The sequence below is a fragment of the Tiliqua scincoides genome, chromosome 3 (genome assembly GCF_035046505.1).
Source record: "Tiliqua scincoides isolate rTilSci1 chromosome 3, rTilSci1.hap2, whole genome shotgun sequence".
Lineage (NCBI taxonomy): Eukaryota > Metazoa > Chordata > Lepidosauria > Squamata > Scincidae > Tiliqua > Tiliqua scincoides.
The window spans coordinates 7,540,044-7,553,659 of record NC_089823.1 but is presented as its reverse complement, the minus strand read 5'-3'; positions in this window follow the sequence as shown (position 1 = coordinate 7,553,659).

The window sequence follows — 13,616 nt, the reverse complement described above, 5'->3', positions numbered from 1 at the left end:
TGGGAAGAGCCTGTGCACATGTGAAGGGAGCCTGCCCCAACCTACACAGGTGTAGTGGTCATGTGAACAAACCCTACCAGTTCAAAAGACAAAAGAAAATATTTCTTTACTCAGCGTGTGGTCAGTCTGTGGAACTCCTTGACACAGGACGTGGTGATGGCGTCTGGCCTGGACGCCTTTAAAAGGGGATTGGACAAGTTTCTGGAGGAAAAATCCATTACGGGGTACAAGCCATGATGTGTGTGCGCAACCTCCTGATTTTAGAAACAGGCTATGTCAGAATGCCAGATGCAAGGGAGGGCACCAGGATGAGGTCTCTTGTTATCTGGTGTGCTCCCTGGGGCATTTGGTGGGCCGCTGTGAGATACAGGAAGCTGGACTAGATGGGCCTATGGCCTGATCCAGTGGGGCTGTTCTTATGTTCTTATGCTGACACCAGCTTTCTGGGGTGCCTGGGGCAAGTGGATCCCCATGGAGCTTCCCCCCCACCCCCAATGGGTTATTGGGCATTATTGCTGCCACCAGGGCTGGGGCAGAATTGACCCACACATGTTACTGACTGAAAAGCTCAAATCAAGTCATGAGTTGGGAAGAGTGCAAGCTGGCAAAGGGCACCCCACGCCCCATGTCTACTATGCAGGCCATCATTCACCAGTTGCTTCAGTCTCTTAATATCCCCAGCGGCTTAGAAAAGCAGCCAAGTGCGCAAGCAAAGGCAGAGCATTGTGATCCAGAAGCCCCACTTCCTTCCCTTACCTGGAGCTCCAGATCACCACCTCCTGACTCCATACCTGTCCTGTTTAAAATAAGCAGAGTGAAGCATGCTCTGAGCTCTTCCTCTTTATTTCAAACTGGACAGGTGTGAAGGCAGGAGATGGTGATCTAGAGCTCCAAGTGAGAGGGGAGATCGCAGTGTCTTCCTTTTCATACCCACACTCAGCTGCTTTCCCCCCAAGCTGCTTTCTGTGTGTGGGCATGGAGATGGCAGGGGGGAGGGCACATGAGATTCTGAGGGGTGGAATTTGCCCACTGCTCCAGAAAGTATTTGGGCTCAAAGTGGGGCTGCTCAGAGTTCAGATGGGTCCTCTACTGGTTGTGGGCCCTCAGTGTCCAAACTAAGCAGCACTGACACCACACATTAACACTACAAGCTGATAAGCTCTGCATGCACAGTTAAATTTGCAATCTGGGGAAAGAAGGGGACTTGTTTGACATCCTTCTTTCCCTGTGCTTCTTCCTGGCTGGGTTGATTCCTAGGTCTTTTCCTGGGGAAGGCAGTGATTTGGATGCCCAAAGGCAGCTGTTCCCAAAGTCCTATTCAGACGTTGGGACTGCAAGTGAGTGTTTGCAGGTGCAGGGGTTGGGTGTTGCAATGCCACCACAGTGCTGCAGGACCCCAGGGGCTTTCCCACTTACCTGGGGGTCCTGCTGACCTTGGGGAGGGTCCAGGAGGCCGGCAGCCCCCTCCACAGGCCTCAGCAATACTGAAAATTGCTCTGTTTGGGGATTGGAGCTCACTTCCAGTTTTTGCATGAAAAGGGTAGTAGAACCCTTCCCCCCAGGTAAGGGGGAAAACCCCTGGTTCCCTGCGTGCTTGCTGCAGTGCCATCAGGACATCCATTATTGGGTCACTCACCTTAAGGGGGAATGGCCCAGTTTTTGTTCCCAATGGTGGGTCATGACCCACCACTTTGGGAACCACTGTCTGAAGGGGAAAATGTCAGCTCAAGGAATGCTGGGGTGGACCTTCTGTCTTTTACTGTGGGTAGAGGAAAGGAAAGAGCATCAAATGAGAGTCCTGAAGGGATTTGACTTGGCTCAGGTCAGGGGCCCTTTTTCTGGCCCAGGGTGGAGGTGTCATGGTAGCAGCTGTCATAGAGCCTCCCCTCAACCTCTCCCTCCCCCCCAGCTTAGAAGCAGCAGCAGTGGAGATGTACTGTAATCTGCATGATAATTTTAAAAAATGATAAGAATTTTTGTATGTTTCTGTGATGCCTGGCACTGGGGGGTGCTGGGATGGGGTGCTGGCATGTGCACCAGTCAGGAAGCAGGACTTGGAGGGGTGGCACAGGAGTGTGGGCTGCCCTTGAACTGAATGCACGTTGGGCAGGGAGTCATCTGTTCAATGCACACTTACTGTATGCTGGCGTAGAGAAAGGAAGCCCATATGTGGAGGCATACCAGGATACATGAGAGCTCTCCGATCCAGATATATATATATATATATATATACACACACACACACACACACACACACACACACACACACACACACACACACACACACACACACGCTTTGATTTGCCATCTAATTATTTCAACAGCCTTTGAGATTCATTAGCAATCCTTGTACAAGTCAGGATGTCACTTATTTTTACTTTAAAGGTTACAGGAAGGAAAATGAGAACTGACAAGTTCTCTGAGTGATTTTTTTTTTCCCCCTTTCTGCTTCTGGCTGGAAAACTCCATCAGTGCTTAAAACTACACTTGCTCAGCTTTCAAGTGACATAAAGGGTATTTTCAGCTTGCTGTGGAAAAGTGTCCCCCAATCACACACATGGCTGTCTCTTTAATCATTTGGTTTTGACTGTGTGGAACAGCTGTGGGATTTAGATCTCCAAAAAGCTTAGAAGGCCAGGTGTGAGTCATATTGGACTGGCCAGTATATGATGTGATTTCAAGCTGCCCATGGGTCTTTGCAGCATCAGTGAAAGGGAGAAGGGTTTGCTTCGACTACTCAGAGCTTACACTTGCAGCCTGCAATGTCTTTACATGGAGCTTCCCATCCTCCTTAGCAATGAAGGGCAAGCTCTCCTTCCCCCAACTTGAACTGGCGTGGCCTGGAATAAACCATGCTCTCCTCTTCTCCCTCCAAATTTTGGGAAATGACTTGACTTACTCCCAAGCCAAACCAAATTGATTTCCAAGCTCACCCGACTTAAGCTGGTTGCTGCTGGTCCTCTAGCAGGTGGGAGAAAGAGACAGAGTGGAGTGTTTTAAAAGAAGGGGTAGATGGTTGTGGATCAAGGATGGGTGGTTGGTGGGGAGTGACTGTGGACTAGCTTGGGGGGGGGGGAAAACAAGCTAACCAATTTTCAGGTTTTTAGAAATAGCTCAGCCTGATTCTGAGCCAATTTAATGTGAGCTGGGTGGAGGACACACCCATCTTAACCTTGAAATTGGTAGCAGACCAATATTACTGTGCAATATGTTAATATGCACAGTTAACATAAACAGTTAATATGGCCACCGCATAATTTTAATTGCATAATATGGCGTAATTGCATAGAATGGCATGCAGGGAAATTTCTTCAGTGCTGCAGTGCAGAGGCAGGCCTCTCAATGTCCCAATCTCTGTTTGCAATATTCTAAAATATTAAATACTGATGGCTTGTACAGCTTTCAAGTGACGGCTCTTGCTGCTGTTGGCTCATTGGACCATCTCATCCAGTATTATTTACTCGAACTTATTTTGGCTCTCCAGCGTCTCGTGCAGGGGCCTTTCATGGTACCTCTCATCAGATCCTTGAACCACAGTTTGAAGCAGGGACCTTTTGCATGCAAAGCTATGGGTTTCATTTCCAGAGGTGTCAGGACTACCTGACTCCCAAACCTCGGAGGAACTCTTGCAATCAGAGCCATATGGAAGAAGACAAGACAGAGACATCTGTCCTTAAGACTACTTAAAACCCCATCCCCACTATGGATTGACTCCTGTTAAATGCAGGTGTGCCCCCATATCTGCGGGGGTTCTGGAACGGAACCCCTGCGGTTAAGTGAAATCACAGATATGGGTGAATGCGTCCCCCCACCCGATGGAGTTGAGGGGAGCTCTGCTCACCTGGAAGGCCCTCTGAGCCCGACAACTGAAAAAGCAGGCCTCCTATTGCCTTATAAGGCATAAAAAAATGTTACTTCCATGGAGAAACTGGAAGTGACTTTTTTCAGTGTTGGGCTCAGTCTGAGGCTTGCAGAGACTGCAAATAGATATCCACTGCGGGGCTCAGAGGACCTTTCCCTTGCCTCCAGAGGGGGCGTGCGCCAGAGGGCAGACCCGATCTGTGGCTGGCTAAGTGAATCTGCAGGTATTGAATCCGCGGATACAGCGACCCCCTGTATTGCCATTCAAAGTAGCCCAGACTAGCTGCTTGGCATGATAAAATGCTCTGGTGAGGTGTTCAGTTCAGCATTGTGGCTCCATGTTGTTTCAGAGGTGTTGGGTGAATGATCATTTCTCTTTTTTTTGTAGCACTTGTTTGAAAAGTTCAGACCTAACCTCCGCCTGCCAGTCCATGCACAAGGTCTGTGAAAGACAAAATGTAATGTGTGCAAAAGTCAATTATTTTGACTACAGCCATTAGACTGGCTACAAATAAAATGCATGCATACAGTAGACGAAGACGGGAAACCCTGGAGCAAGAATATAAACATTAACAGGAACGCTTTTCTCTAAACAAAAAATATTTGTGATGGCATATTAAAGCCTCTAGGGTTGCGTGCGACATGCTGCAAGATTTTCCAACTCTGCTTAAAATCAAATGGCATTTCGGAGTGATGGTTGCGTGTGGGTGCCTCATTTTTGGCTACGAGTGCCCCACAATAACATGACTCAGGCTTCTGAAATGGCTCCAACCTGATGCTTTGTTGTTGCAGTTGAACTGTGGGGGGAAAAAATGAAACCCCCCGCTGCTGTTCTCAAAAGTCCCTGCAAAATGAAAATGCAGCAATTAAAGGGAAAGCACCATCAAACTGGTGTGTAATTTGCTTTCAATTTCTCTAGGAAGAGAAAAAAATCTTGGAAATGGAATCCACACCTCCATCTGCTTGAGACCCAAGGGAAAATGCATGTGTCCCCAGAGCCATAATGGACTGCCCCACACTCAAGGGAAGTGATGTCATGACATCTCATTATGTCACCTCTGGATTCTCCCCGGAGGAGGGGGCACTTGCTGTGGCTGCTTCGCACACCCCATTCCTTCTCCTGTGGAAGATTCCCAGCCTCCAAGGAGAAGGACAGAGTGCGTAAAGCCATCAGTACCTCTTCCATAACTAGGGCAGGGCCTGGGGGCACCCCCATTTGGTATAGCGCCCGAAGCAGGTGCCCCTCAGGCTCTGCCCTAGTTATGGTTCTGTGGGCACAGTCCTAACCAGGTCTACTCAGAACTAAGCCCTATTTTGTTCAATGGGGCTTACTCTCAGGAAAGTGTGGTTAGGATTGCAGCCTCTGTGTCCCACAGTGGCATAGCTAATGATCGTGCAGCCTGGTCCCAAGCTCAGAATGATGCCTCAGAAGTGATGTCACAACAGGAAGAGACGTCAAGCATGGGCTTTTAAAAAAGTGAAAATTGGAAAAAAAATCCACCTCCTTCCCCCCCCCCCCAGCAGCTCGCCATCCACTTGCTCTGCCACCTTCCCTAGTCAATGGAATAGCTATGGCATCTATCTGGGTTCAAAGAAGATATTGTAGCCCCCCATGACAAAATCAAATTTAATCAAGTAAATAAAAACCTTATTGGTTAGAGACACTGTGTTGGGGTGGAGGGACAGTTATTCTTTTCCTGCTAAATATAAAAGAAGCACCTCTTGAAAAAGTGCCTCTTTACCCATTTAGCGGGGTACCATGGTAATGAGATATATGGTATGATACAAGGTAATGAGAGCTGACTCATTAACACCTTATTGATTCTCTGCTGTATCATAATAACATCTCCTTGGCTTTCAGAACAATCACTCTCCTAGGTTAGTTTTGAGTCAAGGAAATCCACTTTTTGTTCCGTAAGGCAGTTGTGTTTTCATTTTCTGGTTAACTGGCCATAGCTTTTGATAGAATACAGATATTCCAATATGGTTTGTTTCATTGCATTCTGCATTAAATTATCTTTCTGATGAAATATAACATGATGGCATTATTCATACATACCAAGGTTTTCACAATTTTGGCCGCTAGTGCCAAGCTCAGCTTGGTGCACTCCCTAAAGCTTGTTGCCCGGTACAATTGCTACCCGCTGCGCCCCCTTAGCTATGCCCCTGGTGTCCCACAGGTCGTGGAATCCAAAGGGTAGTGCTACAAAGTTTGGAAACTCTCATCATGAGAGTCTTACTTTTCTCTTTGAAATATTTTACAACTATGAGAACAGCCATCTACAGATTTACTGGAGGTAAATCCCTTCCTAAAAGCAAATATGTCTTGTTGCTTTATGGCTGCATCCTGCGCAGTGGCACTGCTAAGTTCAATCGGTTTTTCAGCCTTGGATTTGGAGAGCGTGCACTCGGCTTTCAGGCAGTAGTTCTTTGCTGCTTTTCATCTCGAGGACTCTGGAATGAGCTTGGCTCAAGACAAGCTGGGATAAGACAAGCGCAGTACGTCTGGCTGAATTATTTTACAAAATCACCCCCCCACCACCACCACCACCCCACCTTTACCATCTTCAAACAGAGGGGCATTCCAACTTGGCTCTAAAGTTCTACTTGGCCTTCAGCATCTTGAGTAGCTACTTGAATTGGGCCTTCAGTGCTGCTCCATTCTGTTTTCCAGTAGCATTGGGCAACTGGATGCACAAACCATAACCACAGATTCCTTCCCTGCATTATGTGTGTGCTTACCTAAGGCCCAATCCTATCCAATTTTCCAGCCGCAGTGCTGCCAGGTGCCAATGGGGCATACACTGCATTCTGCAGTGAACGTAAGAACAGCCCCACTGGATCAGGCCATAGGCCCATCTAGTCCAGCTTCCTGTATCTCACAGCGGCCCACCAAATGCCCCAGGTAGCACACCAGATAATAAAAGACCTCATTCTGGTGCCCTCCCTTGCATCTGGCATTCTGACACAGTCCATTTCTAAAATCAGGAGGTTGCACATGCACATCATGGCTTGTAACCCGTAATGGATTTTTCCTCCAGAAACTTGTCCAATCCCCTTTTAAAGGCGTCCAGGCCAGACGCCATCACCACATCCTGTGGCAAGGAGTTCCACAGACCGACCACATGCTGAGTAAAGAAATATTTTCTTTTGTCTGTCCTAACTCTCCCAACACTCAATTTTAGTGGATGTCCCCTGGTTCTGGTGTTATGTGAGAGTGTAAAGAGCATCTCTCTATCCACTCTGTCCATCCCCTGCATAATTTTGTATGTCTCAATCATACCCCCCTCAGGCATCTCTTTTCTAGGCTGAAGAGGCCCAAATGCCGTAGCCTTTCCTCATAAGGAAAGTGCCCCAGCCCAGTAATCATCTTAGTTGCTCTCTTTTGCACCTTTTCCCACTATGTCTTTTTTGAGATGCGGCGACCAGAACTTAGAAGTGGGAGAGCAGAAGTGGGAGAGCAGTCATGGAGGACTCCTCAAGGTAAGGGAATGTTCGTTCCCTTACATTGGGGCTGTATTGTACCTACCTTGGTGCTGGAAAGTTAGATAGGATTGGGCCCCTAGACAGCATATGATGTCTGCATTCTTCACACCAGTTAGGGGCTGATAACTGTCTCTTTAAGGGTGCAATCCTAACCCCTTATGTCAGTGCTTTTCAGCACTGGCATAGTGGTGCCAATGGGACATGTGCTGCATCCTGCAGTTGGGTGTCACTCACGGAGGCCTCCTCAAAGTAAGCGAATGTTTGTTCCCTTACCTCAGAGCTGCATTGCCCTTATTGTCAGCGCTGCAAAGCACTGACATAACAGATTAGGATTGTGCCCTAAGTCTAATTACAAAGAACCTGTCCTCTAAATAAATAAAAAATAACTGAGCGGACAGTGCCAGAACTCAGGGAGGATAGCCTGGAGCTGTGTGTGCTGAACATTGATACAGGTATTATTTTTTTTACTCCAAAGTAATCTCATTGTGTTCAGTAACACCTTGACTGTCATCCTGTCTTACTCACTGGAAGCAAACACCTCTAATAACAGAGCAAAACCCACAACACCCAGACTCTGAGCCAACTTTGGAGTAAGTACCACCTACACCCACATGTGCTAGAAAGTCCCAGAGCAACTCAGAAGAAGGATGAGCAAGGATGAGCTTCACTTTCACTGCTGCGGGGAGCCCTGCCAAAGGTTCACACCGGCTCCCCGCACCCTGGGGAGGCTGCAGGAGGCTTGGGTAAGTGCACCCAAGCCCCTGTAGCCCCCTGAGCCGAGAAATCCTGGGGATCATGCCACTGCCTCCTCCCTGCCTCCAGGCTGCCCCTGCCCCTTAAGGGGGCATAGGCCAGGGCCCACAGGCTGGGGCGTTGTGATGCCCCAGTTTGAAAAGCCCTGGTCTAAGGAGTGGATCAAGTGTGGGACTGGTGAGCTGAAGTTCATAAAGAGACTTGGCACCATGTTAATCTAAGCTGGCTGACTCACTGCAGCGATCAGTCCCCTTGCAAGTTGAGTCATGCAACTGAGTCCTTGCCTGTAATGACTAGATGTGCCTGGAAGAACTTGTGGATCAAATCTCCTTGGGATAGAAGCTTATTTGGTTCAGCAGATTGATTTGTGTACGGTGTCTCTGCTTTCAGCGTGTTTGTCTTGCACCAGATAGATCTTGTGTACCTAAAGGCAGAAAAGAGAGGGAGTTTAACTCCCTGACACAAAGAGTTTCAACCAAGGGGCTATCACGGAGAAGGCTCTGCCCTGCATGGATGCCAGAAGGGCCATGGTGCTGAGAGGTTGGGAACCGCTGGTTCAGGGTTTTAAAGGACTTAACCAGAACCTGGAACTCTTGAGTCCAGAAACAAATTAGCAAGGAATGCCATTTGGAAAGGACTGGGGAGATGTGATCCCACTGAACAGCCACAATCAATAACTGAACTGCTACATTTTGAAACAACTGAAGTTTCCAAATGTTTGTCGTGGATAGCCTAATGTAGACAGCATTACAGTAGTCCAGCTCAGATACAACCACAGGTTGCATAGCTAGGAATTTTCATCAGGGAATGATGAGATGGGTTAAATTCCCAGCATGTGCACTCTCTTTCTCTCTACCTGTGCCATATTCCAAATCAAATCTAGGCCCTCCCGGGGCTGCTTTTTGGAAAGAAAAAAATATCAGGAGATCCAGTTGTGGTCACAATTTTAAATTATGTTCTGGTTATAGCTAAGGTCTCATTCTTCTTGTAACCGGTTCTTGTGTGTTACAGACTTCTCTGACTGTGTGTGGAGAGAATGTACCAGCTTCACTGACAAGTGATGCAAAAGTTCTGTCTGTGGCTCTAGATTTGTAACTCTAGATCAGGGGTGCCCAAACCCTGACCTGGGGGCCACTTGCGGCCCTCTGGGACTCTCAATCTGGCCCGTGGGGATCCCCCAGTCTCCAATGAACCTCTGGCCCTCTGGGGACTTGCTGGAGCCTATGTTGGCCCGACGCAACTACACTCAGCATGAGGGCAACTGTTTGACCTCTCATGTGAGCTGTGGGACAAGAGCTCCATCCACTGCTTGCTGTTTTGTGTCTGTGATGCAGCAGTGGCAGCAAAGGAAAGGCCAGCCTTGCTTTGTGCAAGGCCTTTTATAGACCTGGAGCTATTGCAAGACCTTCATTCATTTTTATAAGTTCCAACTCTAATATATTCATGTATGTAAATTTATTCAAGTTTGAAATGTAAATTAATTCCTGCCCCCCTAACACAGTGTCAGAGAGATGATGTGGCCCTCCTGCCAAATGTTTGGACACCCCTGCTCTAGATCAAGTCCTCAATAGTGCTCGGTCATCTTGTGAACCAGCCCCAGGAAAAACTAGAGCTGTGTTTTTCATTTACAAAGCACATCTTAGAATTAATGTGTGCTCTTTTAATTTTTTTATTTATTTTCAGGGCACTTAGCAATTCCTTATGAATCTTGAAGGAACAGAATTATCCTGAAAATACTGAATGAAGGATCTACTCCATCTGTTAGCAACTTCTGTGGGGTTCCGTGTTTGTGATCTTGGTAAGTCAAACCCTGAGATTTTTTTTGGGTGCATTCTTACAAGCTGTACTGCGGAGATGACATCAGGTCCTGCAAATATCCTATCAGAAGCTGTCTTTGCATGTCTCAGATCTTCTTTTGGTGCTGGATATGTGCAAATGGCATTAATGATGCCCTATCTTGTGGAAGACGATGCTTCCACTTGACGTGCAAGCCATGTCTCGGGCAGGAATGCTTTGTAAGACAAGTGACTAGACAATGTTTTATTTTCTCATATTTGTGAGCTGTGGTGCACGAGTGAGTAGTTTTCATTTTTTTTTTTTTTTCTGGAGGTGTACTCGGCACAATGTTCCATTTACTGTAGGTACTATATCGCTGGTCGTCTGACGCCAAAGCAAGCTTGTGAGACCATAAATGCCATTGCAGGTTTTATTTCTATCTGGTTAATGATACTCTGAGATCTCAAAATGCTTTGGGAAGGACACCATAAAGCATCAAAGAAAGAGTGCTTTGTCTCCAGGAAGTGCAAGGGTTATGGCTGTAAACCTTCTGAATCCTGCTCTAAAGTACAATGTAACTTTGCTTAGATTGCATAGTGTCTCTCCTTTTTGCTTCCCCAAGTAGTTAGAATATGGGGCCTACTTAGAAAAATGTAAAAAAATTTCTGAGGGACAAGTCATGAAAGCATATGAAGCTGCCTTCTAATATGTGCTCATATTGGTGAATCTAGCAAGAGATCTCCAATGTCTCAGACATTTCCCAACCCTAGTACCTGGGTTCAGCATCTAGAGATGCTGAAGATTGAAACTGGGGTCTTTGGCATGCAAAGCATGTCCTCTCCCAGTGAGTTACTATGAACAGAGTCCTAGAATCAGCAGTCTGTAAGGATAGCAGGTCCCTGGGGAGGGATAGAGGATGGAGCTGGTACAGGAAAACCTAGGTTAGTGCCAGAGCACATGATTACCATGTATGCTCTGGGATACATGTACTAGGGTTCTTGCACATTTTCAAGACCCATGCATTAAGGGAGCTTTAACTATTGACAGTGGTGCACCTACCTCCCAATCTGGTACTGAGAGAATGGAAGTCAAAGCCTAGATGGAACTAAAATGCAGTTTTAGGGAATTAGTTACCATAACAGGGGCTGATAGAAAAACACTGTAGCAATAGCTGAAGTGGACTAGCAAAACAGCAAGCTTCAAGGAGGGGACAGTGTTGATTGGGGGGGGGGGTGTTAGTGAGGGGAGATGGCTCCTGTGACCCAGCCCAAATGTAGGATGCTGGATTTCCTGGTATTACAAGAATGGGGGGAGGGGGAATAACCGACTCAAGAACAAGCTGAAGAGGGATAGAGGAAACCTATGGATAGGTGTGGAGAAACAGGAAGGGTTGGTTGAGGCATGGAGGCAAAGCTGTGGTTTGGTTGCTGTGAGGGTGAGGAAAGTGAACCACAAAGGAATCTGGAGACATTTAAAAAGGGATTGAACAAGTTTCTGGAGGAAAAATCCATTACAGGGTACAAGCCATGATGTGTATGTGCAACCTCCTGATTTTAGGAATGGGCTATGTCAGATGCAAGGGAGGGCACCAGGATGAGGTCTCTTATCTGGTGTGCTCCCTGGGGCATTTGGTGGGCCGCTGTGAGATCCAGGAAGCTGGACTGGATGGGCCTATGGCCTGATCCAGTGGGGCTGTTCTTATGTTCTTAACTACAATTCCCAGGAGGCCTTGCAGGTCTCTTGTTATCTGGTGTGCTCCCTGGGGCATTTGGTGGGCCGCTGTGAGATACAGGAAGCTGGACTAGATGGGCCTATGGCCTGATCCAGTGGGGCTGTTCTTATGTTCTTAAACTACAATTCCCAGGAGGCCTTGCAGGTCTCTTGTTATCTGGTGTGCTCCCTGGGGCATTTGGTGGGCCGCTGTGAGATACAGGAAGCTGGACTAGATGGGCCTATGGCCTGACCCAGTGGGGCTGTTCTTATGTTCTTATGTTTATCACACCCAGCATGGACTGTGTGCAAGAAAGGGAAGATGGGGAGAGGGAATAGAAGTTCAGGGAACTTCTGGAGGGGCAATCCAAGCAGCTACTAAGGGTACCTGGAGGTTTATGCTCAGGTGGGGACCAGATCCTACTGCCAGGTACTCTGCATTGCTCTGGAAAGCTTGATTTTCAGTTCATAGAAGGGGACGAGTCTTGGATCCAGACCCAACAACTTCTGCTGTGAGTCCCAGCCGGTGTATAGGTTAATAATTTCAGCTCTGGGACAGCTCAGAGCAGTGCTGCAGACACAAGGTGGGTGACTGCTCACGAGGGATCCAGGAGACACACACCACTTAGGCCAAGAGTAATTATAGGACATTTTGAGACTTGAAAAGTTGGATACTGCTAGATCGGGGCAGGGAAAGGTTGGACAGCAAGAGAGATGTTTGGGGTATTACCATGGAGTGGTCATTTTGGTACCCAACTGAAAAGTATTTTTACTGATGTGGGCAAAAGTTCAATCAAGGCACAAGAGAGCACAACCAAGGTTGAAATACAGTTTTTCCTAGCAAAACAAAATAACTTATTTTGTTTCCAGAGCTGAACAAAACAGCTCAAAGGTAGATTTAGGGTATGGGTCCCAACTGCTTGTGCCATTTTGAATGCAATTGGTTTTACCAATGATGGCTTCTTCTAGTCCAATTCAGGAGGTAAAATATATTGTATGTGGGGGCAGGAGAGGAACTGAACGCTTTCCACATGTGCTGCCTCCGACGCATCCTCGGCATCACCTGGCAGGACAAAGTTCCTAACAACACAGTCCTGGAATGATCTGGAATCCCTAGCATGTATGCACTGCTGAAACAGAGACGCCTGCGTTGCCTCGGTCATGTTGTGAGAATGGATGATGGCCGGATCCCAAAGGATCTCCTCTATAGAGAACTCGTGCAAGGAAAGCGCCCTACAGGTAGACCACAGCTGCGATACAAGGACATCTGCAAGAGGGATCTGAAGGCCTTAGGAGTGGACCTCAACAAGTGGGAAACCCTGGCCTCTGAGCGGCCCGCTTGGAGGCAGGCTGTGCAGCATGGCCTTTCCCAGTTTGAAGAGACACTTGGCCAACAGTCTGAGGCAAAGAGGCAAAGAAGGAAGGCCCATAGCCAGGGAGACAGACCAGGGACAGACTACACTTGCTCCCAGTGTGGAAGGGATTGTCACTCCCGAATTGGCCTTTTCAGCCACACTAGTCGCTGTTCTAGAACGACCTTTCAGAGCGCGATACCATAGTCTTTCGAGACTGAAGGTTGCCAACAACAAATGTGGGGCAGGGCCTTCTTTGCAGTGGCCCCAGTTATATGCATTTCCCATGAAGGCTAACATAAGTCCAGGTGAACATATGCTTCGGAGGGAAAGTGCAAGGCATTTTTGTTTACAGTTGTATTGCAGGCATTGATGATGTTATATATAAAATCTGATATTCTGTATGTCCCAGTTCTACAATTGTTTACTGCAGGGCTAATGTTATTCACATTACAGCATATTACACTGTAGACTCGATTTGTATATTTTATATGACTGTGAATTGCTTTGAGGTTTGTAGTAAAGGAGAACAGACAGCATTATGATCCCATTCCCTTCCCACCCGCTCACTACATGCGTACCTGCATTGGGGGCAGATCTTCAGTTCAGGCTAAGATTTCATCAGGAACAAACTCAAGAGAATAAGATGGATAATATAATGCCGTTGTACAAATCTAT